This window comes from Manis pentadactyla, chromosome 8 (assembly GCF_030020395.1).
Source record: "Manis pentadactyla isolate mManPen7 chromosome 8, mManPen7.hap1, whole genome shotgun sequence".
NCBI classification, from domain to species: Eukaryota; Metazoa; Chordata; class Mammalia; order Pholidota; family Manidae; genus Manis; species Manis pentadactyla.
Window position 1 is genome coordinate 21,056,530 of NC_080026.1, and position 23,559 is coordinate 21,080,088.

The following is a 23,559-nucleotide window of genomic DNA, read 5'->3' on the forward strand; positions in this document are numbered from 1 at the left end:
ATTCTTTCATTCTTAGAGATCCTTTTTTCTCTCTGTGCCTCAGTTTCTTTGTATTCCTCTTCTCTAGTTTCTATTTCATTTATTGTCTCCTCCACTGTATCCAACCTGCTTTTAATACCCTCCATTGTGCTCTTCAATGATTGGATCTCCAACCTGAATTCATTCCTGAGTTCTTGGATGTCTTTCCGTACCTCCATTAGGTTGTTGATGATTTTTATTTTGAATTCCCTTTCAGGAAGAGTCACGAGGTCCATATCATTTAAATCTTTCTCAGGAGTTGTATTAATAATTTTACTCTGGACTAGGTTCCTTTGGCGTTTCATGTTTGTATATGGCGCCCTCTAGTGTCCAGAAGCTCTATACTGGAGCTGCGGAGCCCCTGAAGCAATGTCGGGGGTCGCAGGGGAGCGGTACTGGTGCCTGGGGGGAGGAAAGAGCTGTTCCCCACCTCCCGGCTGCTGTGCTTGTCTCCACTGCCTGAGCCAGTGGGCCGGTCATCCAGGTATAAGTTTTTGTCCCAGAGCAGCCAGATATGGATCCCTGCTTTCCACAAGCACCCGGATCCCAGTCTCCCCAAGAACTCTGCCTGTATTAACTTTCCAACCCAGTAGTCTTGCGAGTCTCATGAAAGCACCATGAAATACAGGTTTGTGCTCCCAGAGCAGGTCTCCGGAGCTAGGTATTCAGCAGTCCCAAGCCTTCTACTCCCTTCCTGCTCCTTTTGTCTTCCTCCCGCCGGTGACCTGGGGTGCGGGAAGGGCTTGTGTCCCGTGGAGCCACAGCTCTGGTACGTTACCCCGTTTAGTGAGGTCTGCTCTTTTCTCCAGGTGTGTGCAGTCTGGTGCTGTCCTCTTTCCTGTTGCTCTCTCAGGATTAGTTGTGTAAATTAAATTTTCTAATTGTATCCAGTTTTAGGAGGAAGCCTCTGTCTTTCCTCTCATGCTGCCATCTTTAATCTCCAGACTTGCTTTCTTATCACCTGTACTGCCTTGAAAATCTCTTCTAAAATACATTTTATTCTTAGGTATTTACACCTAATTTCATCTTCCTCTCTGACCCTCTGCTGGAATTCTTCCTAAGGATCTTGAACTATGTGTTAATTTGCTGAGGTTGCCATAACAAAATACCATTCTGGGGGTCTTAATCACGAGAAGCTTTTTTCTCGCAGTTCCTGAGGCTGGAAGCCCAAGATGAAGGTGCCGGCAGTGTTGGTTTCATTCCGAGGCCTCTCACATCGGCGTGCAGATGGCCACCTTCGTGCTGTGTCCTCCCACTGTGTGTATGTGTGTGTGTGTGTGTGTGCATGTGCCCCTGGAGTCTCTTTGTATGTCCTCAGCTCCTCTTATACAGGCACTAGTCGGATGGATTAGGGCCCCACTTAAAAGGCCCTGTTTCCACATACAGCCACATTGTGAGGTACTGGGGTAAGTGCTTCAACATGTGAATTTTAAGGGGACATGACTTAGCCTGTAAAAGTGGCATTTTCTTCTCTTTTTTTTTAGCTGAGATATAATTGACATACATTATATTAGTTTCAGGTTTGCAGCATAATGATTTGATATTTGTATATATTATAAAGTGATCATCACAATAATTCTAGTTAACATCTGTCACCATACATAGTTATATAATTTCTTTTCTCATGATGGGAATTTTTAAGATTAATTCTTAGAAACTTTCAAATATGTACTATGGTATTATTAAGTAGAGTCATTTTGCTGTTCATTACATTCCCATGACTTACTTATTTTATAACTGGAGGTTTGTACCTTTGGACTTCCCTTTACCCATTTTGCTTACCCATGAATACCTGCGTCTGTATCTATGAGCATGAGTGGTTCTTTTATTTTTGTTTTATAGTCCACATATAAATGAGATAATAAAATATTTGTCTTTCTCCATCCGACTTACTTCACTTAGCATTATGTCATCAAGATCCATCCATGTTACAAATAGCAAGATTTCAGTCTTTTTTATATCTGAGTAATATTCCATTGTATATTTGTACCACATTTTATTTAACCATTCATCCATCAATAGACACTTAGGTTGTTTCCATGTCTTGACTATTGTAAATAATGCTGCTTAACAGCGGGGCACATTATATTTTTTTGAGTTAGTATTTTCATTTTCTTCAGATAAATTACCAGAAGTAGAATTGTTATATCATATGTTATTTCTATTGTTAATTTTTCTAGGAACCTTCATACTACTTTCCATAGTGGCTGCACTAATTCACATTCCCACCAACAATGCCCAAGCATCCCCTGTTTTGCAAATGTTGGCCAACACTTGTTACTTCTTGTCTTTTTGATAGTAGCCATTCTAACAGGTATGGGGTGACATCCTATTGTGGTTTTGATTTGATTTGCATTTCCTGGGTATTCATAATATTGAGCATCTTTTCACGCATCTGTTGGCCATCTGTATGTCTTATTTGGAAAAATGTCTATTTAGGTCCTCTGCCCATTTTTATATTGTTTGTTTGTTTTTGCTATGGAGTGGTTTGAGTTCTTTACATATTGCAAATATTAACTCCTTATCATATATATGATTTGCAATATTTTCTCCCATTCTGTAGGTTGTCTTTCATTTTGACAATGGTTTCCTTCATACACAGAAGCTTTTTAGCTTGATGAAGCCCCATTTGTTCATTTTTGCTTTGTTGCCTTTTTTTTGGTGTTAAATCCAAAAAATCATTGCCTATACCAAGGAGTTTACTACCTGTGTTTTCTTCTAGGAGTTTTATGGCTTTAGGTCTCACAATGAAGTCCTTAATCCATTTGGAGTTAATTTTTGTGTATGGTGTGAAATAGTGGTCCAGTTTCATTCTTTTGCATGTGGCTGTCCAGTTTTCCCAACACCACTTATTGAAGAGACTATCCTTTTCCCATTGTATATTCTTGGCTCTTTTGTCATAAATTAGTTGACCATATACGCATGGGTTTATTTCTGGGTTCTCTATTCTGTTCCACTGATCAATGTATCTGTTTTTATTCCTGTACCATACTGTTTCGATTACTATAGTTTTGTGATACAGCTCAAAAGCAGGGAGCATGATGCCTCCAGCTTTGATCTTCTTTCTCAAGATTTATTTGGCTATTCAAGATCTTTTGTGCTTCCATACAAATTTTAGGACTGTTTCTTCTATTTCTGTGAAAAATGCCATTGGAATCTTGATAGGAATTGCACTGAATCTATCTTTTGCTTTGAGTAGTATGGATATACTAATAATATTAATTCTTCTAATACATGAGCACAGATACTTTTCCATTTATTTGTGTTGTCTTCAATTTCTTTGATCAATTTCTTATAGTTTTCAGTATTCAGGTCTTTCACTGCCTTATTCAAAAAATTTTTTTATTTTGGTTCCATTAATGTACACTTACATGAGCAACACTGTGGTTACTAGATTCTCCCCCATTATCAAGTCCCCACCACATACCCCATTATAGTCACTATCCACCAGCATAGGAAGATGCTATAGAATTGCTACTTGTCTTCTCTGTGCTATACTGCCTTCCCCATGTCCCCCAACCCCCACATTATGTGTGCTAATTGTAATGCCCCTTTTTTCCCTTATCCCTCCCTTCCCACCCTTCCCACCCATCCTCCCCAGTCCCTTTCCCTTTGGTAACCATTAGTCCATTCTTGGGTTTGGTGAGTCTGCTGCTGTTTTGTTCCTTCAGTTTTTGCTTTGTTCTTATACTCCACAGATGAGTGAAATCATTTGATACTTATCTTTCTCCACCTGGCTTATTTCACTGAGCATAATACCCTCTAGCTCCATCCATGTTGTTGCAAATGGTAGGATTTGTTTTCCTCTTATGGCTGAATAATATTCCATTGTGTATATGTACCACGTCTTCTTTATCCATTCATCTACTGATGGACACTTAGGTTGCTTCCATTTCTTGGCTATTGTAAATAATGCTGCAATAAACATAGGAGTACGTATGTCTTTTTCAAACTGGGCTCCTGCATTCTTAGGGCAAATTCCTAGGAGTGGAATTCCTGGGTCAAATGGTATTTCTATGTTTAGTTTTTTGAGGAACCTCCATACTGCTTTCTACAATGGTTGAATTAATTTACATTCCCACCAGCAACGTAAGAGGGTTCCCCTTTCTCCGCATCCTCACCAACATTTGTTGTTGTTTGTCTTTTGGTTGGTGGCCATCCTAACTTGTGTGAGGTGATATCTCATTGTGGTTTTAATTTGCATTTCTCTGATAACTAGCGATGTGGAGCATCTTTTCATGTGCCTGTTGGCCATCTGAATTTCTTCTTTGGAGAAGTGTCCGTTCAGGTCCTCTGCCCATTTTTTAACTGGATTATTTCCTTTTTGTTTGTTGAGGTGAGTGAGCCCTTTATATATTTTGGATGTCAACCCCTTATCAGATATGTCATTTACGAATATATTCTCCCATACTGTAGATGCCTTTTTGTTCTACTGATAGTGTCCTTTGCTGTAAAGAAGCTTTTTAGTTTTATATAGTCCCACTTGTTCATTTTTGGTTTTGTTTCACTTTCCCGTGGAGATATGTTCATGAAGAAGTCATTCATGTTTATATTCAAGAGAGTTTTGCCTGTTTTCTTACAGAGTTTTATTGTGTAATGACTTACATTCAGGTCTTTGATCCATTTTGAGTTTACTTTTGTGTATGGAGTTAGACAGTAATCCAGTTTCATTCTCTTACATGTAGCTGTCCATTTTTGCCAACACCAGCTATTGAAGAGGCTTTCATTTCCCTATTGTATATCCATGGCTCCTTTATTATATATTAATTGACTGTATATGGTTGAGTTAATATCTGGAGTCTCTATTCTGTTCCACTGGTCTGTGGGTCTGTTCTTGTGCCAGTACCAAATTGTCTTGATTACTATGGCTTTGTAGTAGAGCTTGAAGTTGGAAAGTGAGATCCTCCCTGCTTTACTCTTCCTTCTCAGGATTGCTTTGGCTATTCGGGGTCTTTTGTGGTTCCATATGAATTTTAGAACTATTTCTCCCAGTTTGTTGAAGAATGCTGTCAGAATTCAATTTTGATAGGGATTGCATTGAATCTGTGGATTGCTTTAAGCAGGATGGCCATTTTGACAATATTAATTCTTTCTACCCAAGAGCATGAGATGAATTTCCATTTGTTAGTGTCCTCTTTAATTTCTCTTAGGAGTGTCTTGTAGTTTCAGGGTATAGATCTTTCACTTCCTTGGTTAGATTTGTTCCTAGGTGTTTTATTCTTTTTGATGCAGTTATGAATGGGATTGTTTCCTTTATTTCTCTAATCATTCACTAACAGTGACATTTTCATGTCATCTGTTTTACTGCAGTTGCTACAACTGAAAAAGCTAAGTTTCTATGAAAATTAGTAGCAAAAAAAAAAAAGAAAAAAGCAAATTTAGTATTTGTTACTTATCTATATAACAGCATTTATTTATTATTTTTAAAATTTTGGCTTTCATTTCACTTACAAAGTCCCACTTTTTATGAGTACTGAAAAACATAAAGTATGCTGCAGTAGAATCAGTGTGTAGGTTTTAGCGGGAATAATTTGAGTTCCCCTACCTGTATTAGTTACTTCCAGAAATCAGTAGGGGCTGTGGTTGCAACTAGAACACTTCTGAGATGTCATTCCATTTTAGTGTTTACTACTAAGTGAAATGTTGTTCTTTTTAAAGAAGAGACTCATTAACTCCCTCTGAGACCCTATCTCGCACTGTCTTTTCTTATAATTGGCCTGGGTGGAAGAGTCAGCATAGGAAACCAAGAATTAAACATGTTGAGCTCATCTGAAAAGCAGAAATCAGTGTACATTTAACCTTCATTAAAAATACATGAACAGAACAGTTTGCCAAATAGATGACTGACTGATATGATCTCAAGTTTGCTTAATCGATTGCATTTTTTTTATGTTTGTGTAAGGAGATTTCCCAAATCCATTTTCCTATAAAGAACTTTATACTAAATTCTTTGCTCAGATATTGGGGCAGGCTTATCTAAACTCATCTGCACATAAGTCATTCATCCAACAATCTTCAAATGCTTTCAAAACTCTAAAAATGACAAGTCTCATTTGTGGATTGCCACAGATATTAGAAGGAGCCTCTGGAAAATGGTCTATAGATTTTCTATCAAGGAGGTAGAACATAACTTCCAACTACTTAAGTATTTGCACACAGTGACTTCTTTCTAAAGAGGATAATATGGAAATAGGGAGAAAAAGAGTGGTCTTACTGTAGAGTATGTGACAGGTCAACATCAACAGTGACAAGTTTTATTCTTAGTACCCTTGTTATGGTGTGTTAGAAATGGTACTTTACCTCTGTGGTCCTCCTCCTAATATCAGTCTGATTGTAAGAGAAATATCAGACAAATTTTATTTGAGGGACACTACAAAATATCTACCTAGTCTTCTTCAAAATTCTTAAAGCATCAAAAACAAAGAAAATATGAGCAACTGTCACATCCAAGTGGAACCTAAAGAGACATGATGACTAAATGTAATGTATGTTGGATGAAATTCTGGGACAGAAAAGGGATATAAGGTAAAAAAAAAAAAAAAAAAAAAACTAAGGAAATCTGAATGAAGTATAGATTTAACATACTAATATTAGTTAATTAATTGTAACAAATGTATCACACCAACGTAAGTTAACAATAGGGGAAAATGAGTACAGAGTGTATAGAAACTCTGTACTGTCTTCAAAATTTTTCTGTGTAAAATAAAAAGTTTATTTTAAAATGTACATAAGTTTATATTCCTGCCAGTATTTAGGAAAGGTTTTATTTCCCAAGATCTTCTGCAACATTGCCTATCACTAAATTTTTCATTGCCAATCTGTCAGGTTTAAAGCAACATTATTTTGCTAACTTACCTTTTGAGTCTTTGGAAATGAATAAAATCAAGCATCATATCTTTTGAGGGGCCATTTTTAGTTGTTTATTTTAAAACATTTTGGATAAGCACCTGTTCACTTCTTTGCCCATATCTTTATCTAGTTGGCATTCTTTTCTCTCTTATTGGTTTTTAGATACCCTTTGTGTATCAAGAAGATTATTCTCTGCATTTTGTATATATCCTCAGTTTGTCTTTTGACATACTATTTTGATTTATGTGGACTTATTTAAACCACCTTTCCTTTTCTCTTCCACCAATCAGTCCTCTCAGTTTTTTTACCATTAATTTTAGTTCAAAATCGGTTAACCTTGTAAATTAAAATACTAGTTCCTTTATTCTTTGTCCTATTAATATGGAGAATAGCTTTTGACTTTATTTAATAAGATAAAATTTTATCATCTACACTATTCTTTTCAGCTCACCTACTGTTTCAATTCTAAAATCATATCATATGAACTTATACATTTAAATTCTTTTCTATAATCATGATGAAAAGTTCAATTCATAAATGTGTCTACATTTTTATAACTACATAAATATTACTTCCTATATGACTTCATTGCCTTTCTCATACCTTTCTTGAGTTTCTAAATGTCTTAATTTTCCATATTTATTTTCCTTTGTGTTTGCTTTTTCTTTTGCATAATTTATAATAATGTATCTTTAAGTTCATCCAAATTTCTGAGAGGAAGGAGTCAAGCTGCTGGCCTACAATCACTTCCTCCTGTCCCAGTGGGATACCCCTAGTCTAAAAGAAAGAAAGCCAGTGATCTGGCCTGAAGCAGATGGACCTATACGTAACTAGACTAATGAGATTTGCTAGGAAGGAAAGAGCTAATATATAGAATGCCCTTTGTAAAATATCCCTGGCCAAAAGATTACCTGTAGTAAATCAATCCAGGACTGCAGATTTTAAAGCATGGTTCCCTAAAGAATATCATATAAAGGAATCAACTCTCTGACTATAGAATGGAGATGTTACATAACTTATGCATTCTTTGCTGTGTGAATAAGCCATAAGCCCACAAGCATCATTTAGAGACTGCATCACCTATTCTGAGCCAGATGTGCATGCCCAATGTCAGAAAGAAGAAACCATATCAGGTGTTTTGTTCTTCTGCTTCATACAGAGCTGGTATGATTATCTATATCCTTGAAATTATTAGTAAAGCTTTATACTGGCTAAAACCTCTGATTTGTGTGAGTCTAATTGACAATCCAATCCTGTGTTTAGCTGAATACCCAGCCAATTAAACTTTCCAAATGTTCTGTTTATAACTGCGCTTTCCCACATACTGGTTTCTTTTCTGTCTTTCAGTCCTGCTATAAAACATAATGAATTCATTCTAGCCCTGCCATAGAGAAGCAAGCTAACTCACCAAAAATGAAATTCCAAAGTATCAATATAGTAAATAGCCAATTAGCTAAATTCACCAAATTGACCTAATTCACTTTTTTTTCAGAAACATTTAATGTTAATTTTCAATTAATTAAACATTCCTTTTAAAAATGCTGCAATATTCATGTATATAACCATATGAGGAAAATATTAACACTTACCAAACAAGTCATTAGCAATTGGAATATTGTGTCAATTCAACAAATCGGTATTTTTAAACCATACTTTAGAAAAGTGGTTCATATGAAAATGATTTTCAGTAAAACAGCCATTAGGTAATATTGATTAGCTATAATTCTGGGACATTTGTTTTACCCTCAGTTTCATAACTGACATTGTAGAAGTTTAATGGGGAAAAGCCATTTCTTATTGATCAATAGTCAGAGGTTCACTTGCATTTCACACTTGAAAAATTTAGAAATAAATGTAACCACTGGAAAGTTCATGGCATATTGTGACTTCCATTTGCAACTTTGTCTAAAAGTTCACAAATATTGTTTCTAGTATTATGGAATTTAACTGTATAATTCATATTCTACAACTTAAACTTTTACATATTTACATTTTTTTAACTCTGAATTTGAAATACATATGGGCCCATTACATTCAATAGCTCATTTGAACCTGATAATTCTACCATCGAGCAATAGCTGCGAGTTCTTAGTTTATAGTTAGAAAATTTTATATTACTAAGTTTAAATGATCTGCCTGAAGTTCTTATAGCCAATGGCATCAGTAGAACCTGACTCCTTTGCATATAAGTCCTGCATTCTAGAATTTCTCATGACCCGTATGCCTTTATATGATTTATTTTTCTAAATAATATATTACACTAGACCATTTGTTGTAATTTATTTTAATTGAGAATTTTAAAATTTGCTTATTGTGAAAATATATTTACTGAAATCCTAGAAAATGTATGACTAATGAGTGATAAAATGAACTCATATGTCCTAACAGAACTTTAGAAAAAAATAATGATATATACTTTTGAAACCCCCTGTGTGATACTCTTCTATTGCATTCTCTGAATTTCCTCTAACCAGTATCTTGACTTTGAGTTAATCATTCTTATTTTTTAATTATATTTTGCCATTCATTTAGTGTTGCTATTTTGCAAGTTTGTATGAGTAGATTCATACTGTGTTTATTATTATATAACTTGCTTGTTATGCAAGTATAAGCTTTTGAGATTTATCCATGTTATATTGATAACTGTGGCTCATTCCTTTTCACTGCTTTATAGTTTTCACTGAAATACCATGATTTGTATTTATCTCTTTTTTTTGTAAATGTATATTGCAGTTGTTTCCAGTTTGGGATTTAAAAAAAAAACATTGCTTGCTTGCTTGTGTTTCTGTCATAAACGGAGAGGATTCTCATTCATGCAGTGGCATGCCCATGTACAAGAGTTTCTCTAGGATTTCTGGAGTAACATTGAGGAACATTCTCAGAATTCCCACTATTGGCTATGGAAGAGAACAGCACCATTTATAAATGTGATTTTAATCTTTATATTGGGTATATATGAAGGTAATAAAGGAGAGGATTGTAACAAAGAAAATGTGCTAAATGTGCTTTTCCTTGACTTCTGCACTTCAATACTTGGTGTATGACTTAGAATGAATGTGACACTGTTAGTGTGTATATATGAATGCATGTGTGCGTGTCCTTTTTTATTGGTATTTATGCTGCTTCATTTCTTCTTGAAGAGATCCTGCTGTGCTTTCTTAAAATTTTTTTCACTATCCTGAATCATTTATAATGAAACCCACATTCCAAATTTTACTTTCAATTACAAGGATATAGATAAAAATCTTCTTTCTTACTTACAAAAGTATATTTTTGGTTAATTAAAAAAATTAGAACAATAGGGAGCTATACTGTCAGAGCATTAAAAATTAAAGTGTGTGGTTATTTCTTCATGAAAAAGTCATGACTGGCATAACTTCATCCCACTTAAGAAATGAAATTTTTTTATTTCATTTTATTTCCAATAGAATCTCTCATCCATTAATACATACATATTTCTTGGTTCATGTAATTTCTATAATTGAAAAAAGATCCAAATACGTATTTTATTTGAAAAATTATCTTTTACCATGTTGGGTTTTGGTGTTCCAGTATTCTAGCACCAATAGTACTTTGTGACAGATTGGTCTGTGAAATAAATCACAAACATACATAAAATGGCCCCAAACAAAATAATGCAGCAAACCCGTGACAGCTGGCCTTCTGAGTGTTATCAAAATACCAGACTTATGCTATGAGATGTCCCAGGGCAGTGTAAATTCCATGAAGTAGAAAATTATGAATTACTAAAAATACATATATCTGTTATATTTCTGTGAAGAAGTATAACAAATACTTGATTTTTGAATATTTTTGTATCCTGTTGATTATTTTAAGGAGTACAAACATGACAAGAATAATTGTCCTTGATATCTGAGCACTTTAGTGAAGACTCAGTGGAACATTTTATCTGCCTTGCTGTCTAGAGAAAGGTAATTTACAACACATAAATAATTCATGCCATCAGATAGGGAATTTTTAGTGGTTCCAATATAGGGAGATTTGTGTTCTTAACTGAAGGAACATACAATGAGGTGGGAAAAGGAATCATGTACACATAAAATACATTAATATAGCACAAATAATGAAACTGATAGATCAAATGTATCCCTCAGAAGTGACTTCCAAAAAAACCTGAAATATAGAAAATAAACTCAGACTTGAGTTGAAATATTCAAAATTCTTATCACAAAGGGTAGATTTCCCACCTGTATATATGTTTATGTTTCAAAACCACCAGGTGGAAAGATAGATTTATCAGAGTAAACTCTCCAAATAGTATGCAAATTACTTGTTCCTACAGATAATTCTTCCTTCCCTCCATCAGAATGACCCCTGGTCAGAGGAGAGGATTTGGAAATCCCATAGAGGGTCACCTTTAGGAAGACCTCGGTCTTCACAAGTAGGAGGACCATCAAAAACTGCTGCGTGTCAGTATTTGTCTGTAGTTAAACTATGCTACTGACTTTTGAAGCAGGTAAATAATAAATTCACTCTTCTTTGAATGTCTCCAATTTAAAGGAATCAGAACTAGATTAGGAGGCAAACTTTTTATTCCTTGAATTTGTCCTCATGACTGGCTCTACAGCCAGGGGTATCTTGGTTGCTTTGTCAATTAAATTGGAATTGAAATATCTATCCAGGATGGTAGTTATGAATGTTGAGGAAAGATTTGTGAATACAAATGCCTCATATAATGTCTGAAACAAAATGTGTACTAACTATTAAGCAATATATACTGACACGTATGGAGAATCATTAATAAATATTTATTCCTTTTTACCCAGAAAGTTTACTTCTAGAGGTATTTATTAGGAATATAACCCTAAAAGCAGAAACAACTTTATTTACAAAGATGTTTATTAAAATCTTATTTCTATTGGCAAAAAATTAGAAACAACTATAAGGCCCCAAAAGAGAGAAATCATATTGTAAGCTCTTGTGCATTCACTTGATATATTACATATCTTTTAAAATGATGTTTACAAAGTACTTGTGATAACATTATAATGTTAACTTATTATTATGATATAGCCTATTAAGAAAGAGTAGTATCAAAAGCTGGATATATAATGTGACCATAAGTACATGAACCAAATAAAGAGTATGCATTGAAAAAGAAAAATAAAAAAAAAGCACTGGGGATGAATATCCCAAAATATATCAGGAATTGGTTTTGTATGATGAGACTATGGATGATTTTTATTTTTCTTCCACGTGTGTGTTTTCCAAATGCTGTATTCCAATTATTAATTACTCTCATAAGGAAAGAAAAAAATGCTTTCATTTTAGGTATGTGTTTTATCTCAACAAACTGATAAGTGTCTTGAGGGCAAGAATTATGTAATTTACTCCTTTGAATCATAAGGTGACATTATGCCTAAATTAAGTGCCCAGTAAGAATGTTCCAAGTGCCCAGTGACTGATATTTTTTTCCAATTCAATTAAAATACTTACTAGGACATCAAAAGGGGAAAAATGTGACTCAATCTGTTTTGTTTCTAAACCTCTTCCAAAAGATTCCATACTTGTACCAAATTGTGAGGTTAAAAACTAGGCTGTTATAAACTATTTTCAAAGGGAAATATTTAAAAAGTCAGTTTGCTAAAGCTGTGTGAATAACGTAGCATGTGCAAAATTTGGCACTAACTCATAACGCTGATAGCAACCAGACTCCCAAGAGAAAACCATTTCTTGTCTTTTCCTCACTTAAAAAAAGAAATATCACCTCTTTTTACTGAGGAACTAAAAGATGAGGTGAAAAGGAGTTGTTTGGTATTTCTACTGAAAACCCTGTCCAACACCATGGTTGATAGTAATACATGGTCCCAGAGCCTCCTATACTCAGTTCCATCTGTTAAAATGGCACCATGCCTAACTGCCAGGTGGTGTACTGGCTTCACAGGGACAGAGGCGCCAAAAAGATGGCTTTAGAAGACACTGCTAATGCCACCCCCTTGGGCCTCCCGCCTCAGTAACAGTTCACCCATGTAGGTGCTCCTGTGACATCTCACACCACTTTCATAATTTCTAGAAATAAGTGGTTCCAAACACTTCACTAAGTCATTTCCTTGAGCTGCCTACTGGTTTCTGATCTTAAGAAACTTCAAAAAGATTACCAAAGTGGCGGAAAGAAAGGCTGAGAATGTCCAAACTCTTGAAGTTGCCAGTATCTACAGCTTATGCCTGAAGGCCATTAGGATCTTACGATGTGTCAAACTCAATTATGTAAGGGTGGGATGAGTAGGCGTTACTGCTGAAATTTAACCAGTCTCAATGAGAAGAGAGAAGCTCTGTTACATGGAAGAGCCAGTTTATAAAGTCCACTTATCCTAAAGAAAATAAAAGTAGCCCTAGTGATTTGAAAAACAAAAATGAAAACAAACTCTTTCTCATGTAATCAGTGGAAGAAAAGAGAATTCCAAAACACATTTATTAATGGCTTAAATATTTTCCAAAACTGCTAAATACAGGAATGAGCATAACAGACTCTGTCAAAGGACAATTTTCAAAAAATTAAAGACAAATCTTTTATACAAAAGCTGTATCACTGATTGTCAACTCACAGATTATGTGAACAGTAGTATGGTAAAGCTCGTTCAAAGAACACTGGAGAAACTAGTTACACAGACATTTAAAACCTGAAGACTGGTTATCTAGGTAAGATGCAAAGGTTGTTCAGATCTAACTGGACAAACGCCCATAATATTTGGGTGATCTTTTCTATGAAAAGAAAAATATCCAAGTAACATGCAGCTTCAGAGTTATATTCTCCAAGAGAATCAAATAATCCAAGCATAGGCCATTTAACAAAATGTCCTGGTATGACATTGAAAAAATATTCTGTACTCTCTCTTGTATTATTTCCAAGTTTAGGGTAATTTTTCCTAACTCCTATGGCTATATCATAATAGAATGTTTTTGGGAGATAGACAGTTCTCATGAAAAACAGGAATTTTATTCAGCTACAGTAGAAATCGGTGGGTTCCCACTTCCCTATGTGGATGTCAGTTCACCTTTATAAGTAGTTAATCTCTTTTTCTATGGCAACTCTATCCTGTGATCACCAGGAGATAACTTACATTTCATTCTCAATCCTTTTACTCTAGGATCTTTAATGACTTATTCTTGTCCCAAAAGTTTAGTTATTCTCATCAAACAAATTATACCAAGGTAGTATAAATATTTTGTTATGTGATTTGTGTAGAAATGAAATACAACATTAAATAAAATAGATATTTGCTGACTACATTCAGAGCATACATTCCCCTTTTTCTGTCATCTGTTCTACTAACAATTCTATCTGAGATTAAATGAGTTTGGAAGGGACCTTAAGCCCTATAGCTATTACATAGGATTCAACCCTATATAAATTTGCCCTCTACATTCTTGAACCTGTAGGTGTATGTGTTTCTCTGTGTGTGCATGCACACACATACATATATATATATACACACACACATGTAAGTACATATGTATATAAGTACACATATATACATGAATACGAATATAAACATATACTCATACATAAGTGTAGGTAGTAGTGTACTTTAGAGAGCATTCTAAGATTTTTGGCTTTTCATGTTTATATGTTCAAGCACTCATTTACCCCATCAGGCACTATTTTCTCAGTTAAGTAATATGCTTCCTATACTAGACATTGGGCTCAGTGCTGAGGATTTAACTTTGAAAATAAAAGTAGACACTAAGCCTCCCTCATGGAGCTTAAAGTCTTAAGGGAAAGACATTGAAAAACAAGTTGAATCTATGTCTTTCTGTCTGTGTATATATGTATGTATGTATGTATCACCTGAAAAAGGAAACACAGGGTGCTGTGAGAATGCAAATCAGGGAAAATTACCTACATAAAATCAGAAAAGTTTTCTCTAAGTCAATGACAAAAAAGCTAAGAAATGAAGATAAGTAAGATTGATTCAGGATTACATGGGCCGTATTTGAAATAACATTGGAAGTAACTAGATAAATCTTTCATATCAGAAAGCCAAAGGTTCTGTCTTCCATTGCATTCAAGAGGAAAGTGATTTCTATGTATCTTTGCTTTCTGTTGTGAGTGAGGGAAAACCCAACTCTAACTCATTTAAGAAAAGGAGGAATTTATTGCCTCAGGTAATGGAACAGTGGTTTCATATATGGCTTGTTCTAGGGTTCAAATAATTTATCTCTTAATTTTTAGGCATTACCTACCTGTTTGGTATTGGCTCTATTATCTAACCCCATATGCTTGCAAGACAATAGCTTATAGTCCTTGGGGCAATATTCTTCCAGGTTTGAATCCAGCAAAAATAAGTTATCAAAATCATCATAAGATCTGAGACTTAAATTAGACCAAGTCAGGTCACATTCCAATCTCTGAAATAGCACCACAGAATATTAGAAAATAAAACATAATATTTATGCCCAACTACACCACTATAATACTATAAATCTTACTTTTAATGGAGGAAACTCTTTGCTTCTTCATGTAACAATTCTGTACTCTCTTGTACAGAGAACATAGAAAGTTAATTCAATGTTTTCTCTAGGAGTGTTGATACATTTTTACTGTTGATAGATTAGAAACGTACCTTAGCTATATAATTTATTAGTAATATTAGGTTATTTTTTAGTATTGTTTTCAAATATGTGAGAAACTCTTCAGGTTATGCCTGCCTCACTTATAAGCAGCCGTAGGTCCTATAGCCAGTTCCAAAATCCCGCCCTGATAGCTTTCCAGGGCTGCCTTTATTACCTGCTTTATCATGGGTTTCTCCAAATACAAAGTCTGAGCCAAATTTGTGTATATAAGTATACATTAATTAAAAAGTGATTTCAGGGGGCAAGAGTAAGAGAAAAGGAGAATGAAAAGGAAGGGGCAGCAAGCCAACTGGACTGGACACCATTCTAAGGAGCCAAACACTGTTCTTCTGAGGAGCATTATTGAATTAGTCTGAACCTCCCTTTGAGAGAAGAAAGTGGAACCCATTTATACATTGGATTCCATCTCCACTGGTCAAAGGTGACCCCTGGGCATTAATATCCCATTGCACATGCCTGAGTGCCAAGTGAATTCCCACAGGCATTTCACATCACTGTGTTGGAGAAGCCTGGGGGCGAAAAATGATAGGCAGGCACATTGTGTAGAACCAAAAGAGGTTTTCTCAGGTTATACCCGTGCAAAGCTGGTCAAAGCAGGTGCAGAAATAATTGAGGCAGCAAGAACTGGAGCCCAAGTAGGGTTGAGAGGGATTTGAAGAGCAGCACACAGCCCCATTTTCTTTGGTGGAATAAAAGTTTAGCCTACAGTTTGTCCATTACCAGTTTAGGGAATATCAGAAGGGAGAAAATGTGCATATATGTTCATATTTAAATATATGTCATATTCCAGTAATACTTTTCATTATGAAAAACAATCTTATGGAAGTAAAATGTTCTTTCCCATATCTCTTTGATGCGTTTCTATATTATTGCTTCTTGTCACATGTGAGGAACGGTTGGTCCTATCTGACTCCACATAATATCACCTTAAATAAATTATTAAATAATAAATACACAAATAAAGCCTTTGAAGGAAAATTAATAAATTCTGAATAAAATATATCCATTTCCATGTCTATATTTTTATAGGTTTTCTTACAGCAGTATTGTCTTGAAAATTCCAGTTCTCTAAACTGAAAATGTTCATACAATACTCTAAACACTTCTCTTTGCATGTCTCTTCTAAGGCCTCTAAATTTAAAATAAAAGAAAATGCAATCAGCCCCCTTGGGTTAAGATTTTTCTAAGACTTAAATGGACAATAAATTCCTAGTTGAAGAGGGTGATTTCCTGTCCTTGGCTTATTTCTCAGCTGTTATAATCATTTGTAAAACAGATTACATTTTATTATGGCTTTGAGACTGCCAGGTAAACTAGTCATCCCCCACACAGAAATCAAATAAATGAATTACTAGCATTTGATAAAAAAAAAATAAATCCTCACGTGAAAAAAAGCTGGGAAATAGTTGAAGAGAGCAGCAGACTGTAATCTAGTTAGTAAATAATAATGCAAATCACAGTGCAATAGAAATGAAAAGGAGAACAAATGGGTTGGCCTGATGAGATTCCATAAAATTGTTGGCACTGAACAGCTGGGAAAATTTCCTTGCCTGTTTATATCAGCAAAAGCACTTCCTATTACGAAAAGTATAAAGAAAATGGAAATTCTCTGTAGAGAGTTCTGATAGGTTTATTTGTTATGTAATTTTTTGCTCCAACCTGTATAAAAGCATTAATTATTTTAGCACACCAGGGAACCAGGTAAACTTACCCACTTTACCTTTGTAACTTTTTATAGACAAAAAAGGTAGGAAATTGAGCACTTCTTAAATACCACAGATATTTTTCTCAGCCTCTCCAGGAATATAAGTTGATACATTTGTTCTTTCAGAAAATATTTTAATTGCACAAATAATTCATGTTAATTTTAAATAATTGGGAAAAACACATGAGAAAAAATACTATTTGCCTATAACCTTAACACCCAGAGAGAACCACTCAACATTTTGATAGTCTTCCAAATAGCTTTAATGCCTATCTATGCAAATACACTCAGACAAAAAATACACACAGACACACAACACACACACATATGTATACATAAAAATCCCAGAACAGATCATACTGTAGCTACTGTCCTTTACATTGTTTACATGATCAAAAAAATCCCTTTATATCAGTAAATAACTAATATATTTGCTAATATAACTAACACATATCAAATATATTTTTATTGTTGTATAATTTCTTCCCAGACTTTTTTAAACCTGCTCTTTAAGCTCTGTCTTACAAAAACAATCAGAAAATGTAGTATAAGTATACAGTGGAATACTATTCAGTTGAAGAAGGAAATTCTGCGATTTTCAACAACATGGATAGACCTTGAGGACATTAAGCTAAGTGAAATACGTCTGACAGAGAAAGACAAATAAGATATGATCTCATTTACATGTGGAATCTAAACCAAAACCAAAATCAAAATCAATCTCATAGAAAAAGAGATGAGATTTGTGGTTACCAGAGGAGTGGGGGCTGGGGGAATTGGATGAAGGTGGTAAAATGTTCCAATTACAAGACAAATAGGTACTGGGGTGGTCATGTATAATGTGACAGCACTCATGTATGTTATATTTGAAAGCTGCTAAGAGAGTAAATAAATCCTAAGAGTTCTCATCACAAGGAAAAAAATATTTTTTTAATCTATGGGAGACGCTGGCTGTTCACTAAACTTATCGTGATAATCATCTCACAATATATGTAAGTCGAGTCATTATGCTGTAAACCTTAAGCTTGTACAGTGCTGTAAGTCAATTATATCTCAACAAAACAGAAAGAAAAAAGGAGCTGCTTTTGATAAAGTGATGAAGTGAGACTATTAACAGAAGTGTCCATTTTACTTGCTTTATAATGTGAACACTTGAATGAAAATGTATGATCCTGTTCAGGTTGGTGTTAATAAACACACATATTTTAAGGCAAATGTTCCATAGAGATTGTTTTGATGTTCTCCAAAATATAATCTTTAATTCCTAAAAACAAATACAAGAAATCATATTGCCTATAATTTGTTTGAGAATAATAAGAACTATTTATTTGAACCCTTCTTTTTCTTTAGGAAACTCCTCTGTTTTTCTTACAATGTATGTTTGTACTTTTATTTATGTTCCTTACTTTTTACAAATATTTGTTTCATGTCCTGTGGCTTCCTTAAGGTTGACAGGGTTGGCAATAAAAACGGTTTATCAATAAGGCTTCTCCTGCAGCTCCCCCTTCCGTGCTCTCATGCAGAATCAATTGGGTTTCTACTGAAACATCTTGTTCTTTAATGCTCATTCTTGACCCAAAATGTTCTCATTCTATTCTATGCTTTTGGTTACTGTAACTCCTTTCAGGAAGGTATGTAGCCCAAACCAAGACCTTAAAAATATGTATCAAAATATACATGCATTCTTAACATCCTTACCAGTTTTGGTTTCTGAAGTGTCACTGATCAAACAAATACAGGATAAAATTTATAATTTAGGGTTTGGCCATTTTCATGTTTCACTGAAAATTGAATGTTTTTATTTTTAGTTCTCTTACCTTTTTATAGTTGTTCTCAGGTGAGGGAGAGGAATTGTGGAGGAAGTGCTGGTTATTCCTCAATCCATTTCTTCTTCCTGGGAGGACAGCTGGCTGACACTTCTGAAATTCCCTTGCATTTCAGTGTGGTCATGCAACTGAGTTCTAAACAGTAAGATAAGGGAAAGCAAGGGTCACCTCTTTCAGGACTGGCCTAGGAAGTCTCCCACATACAACCCTCCATGCTCTTTCCTATTCTGCAGCAAAGTGGGAATCTATTTTGAAGACAATAAAACCAAAATTGAAATGAAACTGGGGCCCTGAATCACACTCTTTGTAAGGAGGTTGCCCACTAATCAGGAGTACCCATTTTGTTTGTGTGACTTTTAAGTCCATTTTTGTTTTCTTAAACCACTGAGGCATGGGGATTTATGCAGCACCTAGCATTACCTTCCTAACACAGGACTAGAGCAAAAGTGAGGAAGAGAAAAAACCGTCTAAATTATTCTTATGAACCAGAAGAGGTCTTCTAAAACCATCTGTCTCTTCTAGGAGAAACAAGAAGATACCAGCCCCAAATTGCAAACTAAAAAGCACATAGAGCTCAGGCAGATGATGTAAAAGTAAGAAAAGGCAGAATATGTGAAAATATCAATTACTATACCATAATAAGTTTCATATGCTTTAATTAAACTATCCTATTAAGTGTGCAAGATAATTCAACTATGCATTTTATTAGATTACATTCCAAATTAAAGAATTTTCAACAAAAATTGAAAAGATTTCTAATCATTAATTTTTTTCTTCATTGTCATCTTGATTTTTAACTGGAAACCTTCCCCTTTTTTTCTGCACCAATATATTCATTTACATCTAATAATCAAATTATGATACACAGTAAATAATACATCCTTGAAAATGTTAACTAAATATTTAATCTTATTCTCAGTATAAAACAGCTGTTCCAGAGGTATATACTTTGAGCATGGAAAGAATCTATGAAATGTTCTTTTTTACGTTTAGGATAACTACTGCCAAAATTACTTCAGAAATCTGGTATTCCAACAGTTTCAGATGTGGTTTTCAGGACTACTTTGCCCTTCAGTTCAGCCATTTCCAGTTATTTCTTCATTCATATGATCATTGTTGATTGAGAAAGAAAACTAATCAATTTTAACTCATTTTCATTAAGCCTGTAACCAGAGAACCTGGTTTTGAAATTCAATTTTCATCTGAATGTTGGAAATTTAATTCAGCACATTATTTTCATTTCTTGAAATTGATTTCAGCATAAGAAAATGGGTTGGGTTTTTCTTTGCTGAATGAATTTCCCAAGGACAAATGCAGTGGGTTAAATGGTGCCTCTGAAGGTATCATGTCTTAATCCCCTGTAAATATTACCTTATTTGTAAAAAGTACCTTTGCAGTTGCGAGGACAGTAAGGATCTTGAGAGGGGGAGATGATTTTGAACTATTTGGGTGACCCATCATAAGTGTCCTTAGGGCAGAGAGGACCGAAGGGAATTAAACATACAGAAGAGGAGGCAGTGTGAGCATGGAGGCAGGGAATGGAATGATGCAGCCACAAATTGAAGAGTGCCGGCAGCCACGAGAAGCTGGAAAGGATCAGGAAAAGATCTTTGCCTGGAACCTCCTGAGGGAACATGGTCCTGCTGACACCTTGGATTCAGCCCAGCAAAACTGATTTTGGAATCCTGGCATCTAGAACCGTGAGAGAATAAATTTCTGTGTTATAAGTCACCGAGTTTGTGGTTATTTGATAGTTACAGCAGTCATGGGGAACCAATACAGCATACTTTCATTAGAAATGAAGGAGAAAGTCAAACCATAAGCATTTGTAAATAATATGAATTCCCTTGCATAGAAATATGCAAAGGAATTTTGTTAGGTTTTATTTAAACCTGAAATTTTGGTCTATTCTTCCATTGAAGAGCAGAAGCAGGAATTTCTTTGGAAAACATGAACAAATTAATTTTTTTCCAATGGTTTTAAAAAATGCCTTTGCTACCTCATTACAATGCACTTTCAATGTAGTACAGCAATCTACCATATTGTGTATCAGTTCAAGGACAAGGCAAGCTACGGGAATGAATTCAGTTTACAATGTTAATTACTATGTCCATCATGCAATCTGTTTTCAACTTTTTGGCACAAACCTAAGCCAATAAATAAGGCAATTTTATAATTGAAGTTTCTGGTTCCTATTAAGTATGCAACTTTAGGTATATGTTTTCTAACAAGTCTGATATCAACTTCAGCCATAGGAATATTTGTTACAGAAAAGCTTTTTGATTTGCTAAGACAACATAAAACTTTTTAACACACACAAAAATAAGTCCTTTTATGAAATTTTGCTTACCATAACCTTATGTCTAAAATTGTGGTCATATCAAAATTTTTATCAAGACTGTAGCTAACTCAGTGGCGTTTTTTACCTGTGTTTTCACCAGCTAAAGAAGAAAATGCCCTAACTGAATCAAATTTTCTTGTTTAACTTTTCCCATAATTTCTAAATAATAACTTAAACATTCTAAGCAATAGAGTTTTAGTTATATTTACAAATGTGAATGCTTGTTCCTGTTTGGAACACTTAATTCTTACAATGGACTTTAGTTTTTTAAATAAACATGGCATTGTGAAAAGCTTTTCATTTGGGGGCAATTTTATCAGCCAAAACATTCCAGAAGCAAACTCTGCAACATGGTGAAACATTAATACCATTTTTAGTTAAACTTTTTTTTCACTTTATTACATTTTTAGTTTGCTATATTTTTTGCCTTTCTATCTAATTGTCTTTATAGTTTATTTTATAGAGATAATTTAAGTTACACTCTTTCAGCACAGTTTTTGTTTGCATATGATGTATGAAGGAATATCCTTCAAATCCACAGAAAAAGCATACCCCATAATATTTTTCTTAAACAAGCAGCTCTCTCACAGTGTCTTCTGTCCCCCTTACCTTTTAATGGAAATATGTGTCTAAAAGAGGCATCAGAAATATTTTATTTTCTATTTAACACCAGAATAAGAAAAAAATTCAAGTATAATAATAAAAGAGAAGTGCAAGAGTCTTAGTATCTGGAAGTAGTGGAGTTTGTAGCAAACCGGAAAGGAAATGTTCCATCTGTAGGGGAAGTCACAGCCTGTTGTTATAAGCAGATTTTGAGATGTATGTTGCCAGACCTCTTTTATCAAAAGAAGATCGAATTCAGAATTTCTAATAAATCTAATTTTTACATATTGGCAGCTGAATTAAAACTTAAGACCTGTGACTCAGGAGAATTAAAAAAAGTAAATTGATGAGAGAAGTGAGGAGAAAGATATAAAATAGGAAGAGATAAAAATAAATTAGTCAGGGAAGACATAAGAAATGCAATTTAAAAATCTGAATAGTTATTTGGATACAATAAAGAACAGTACTATCATCCAGATAATCTAAGCAGTAACCAGAAATAATTTTGAAATATTTTCCTAGCAGGCAGAACAAAAAGAAAAGTGAGGGATTGACTAGAACCTAGATGACTCATATGGAGACTAGAGGTTAATGATTTAAGATAGCAGTTATGGTTTCTGAATTTGGAACAACAACAAATGAGATAATTTAAAAGAAATTATAATCAAAGAAAAAATTGAAGAAAATTTCCAATTTACAAAATTACTTGGGTGTGGTAGATTATTTGTAAAAATGTCTCCAAATCTCCATCTTCCTCAAATGTATGTCCTTGGAACTCCTCTTGCCAATAGGTGGATTCTATTTCCCCACCCATGAATCTAAGGTGTCCCTGTAATTTACTTTGACCAACAGAATGTTGCAAAAGTGACAAGGTGCCAGTCTTGAGGACTTACACGCTTCTGTTCTCTTTCCTAGTACTCTATCACCACCGTGTGAACAAACCCAGGCCAGCCTACAGAAGGATGTACAGCAGAGAGAAATCATCCTACCAGAGGCCAGCTCTTGGTGAACCCGAGAGGCACTGTCCATTACACGAGCGATTCTAAAGAAGAGCAGCTACACTAACTTCTATCATCAGACCTACTCAGTTGACCCTGTAGATACCTGAACAATTATTAAATTCTTATTGTTTGAAGTATCTACATTTTGGTGTGGTTTTGTTAATGCACTTATATACCACTATACAGGTAGAACCAGAATGGGCCATCATATTCAGGGTACAATGAATAGAACTATATTTACACCCAGATGAAAGCAAGACTATGTAAAGGTAAAAATTCTATAAGCAACCAGATGGTGGGACAGGGTAAAAATGAAGGAGAGGAAGGAAGAGGAGAAGGAGGAGGGGAAAGGGTTGAAGAAGAGAGAACATGATGGTCATAAAATTGGGCGGCCTCATATTCCTCCTTTGAAAAACTATAGGCAGAAACAAATTCAAGATACAAATGTGCAGTGTAAAAAAGACATGCTGCAAAACTATTATGCTTAACCAACTTTGTATATTCAGATGACAAAAATATTTTACATATGCAAATATATGGGAACTGTATGCTCCATTTTTAGGGAAAAACTTACTGAAGTTGTATTTTTGATGTGATGAATTACAAATAATGCTCTTAATA

At 34.6% G+C, this 23,559-nt stretch overlaps 1 long non-coding RNA gene across 1 annotated transcript in view; it reads left to right on the forward strand.

Annotated features, from left to right (window-relative positions):
* The window catches only part of LOC130684539 (uncharacterized), a 28,925-nt gene extending 5,861 nt beyond the window's left edge, over window positions 1-23,064 (forward strand). The window contains exons 2-4 of the long non-coding RNA XR_008998823.1: window positions 1,025-1,196; window positions 11,195-11,297; window positions 22,853-23,064. This is a non-coding gene — a long non-coding RNA (uncharacterized LOC130684539). The remainder of the gene's footprint in view (window positions 1-1,024; window positions 1,197-11,194; window positions 11,298-22,852) is intronic.
* Window positions 23,065-23,559: the final 495 nt, after the last annotated feature.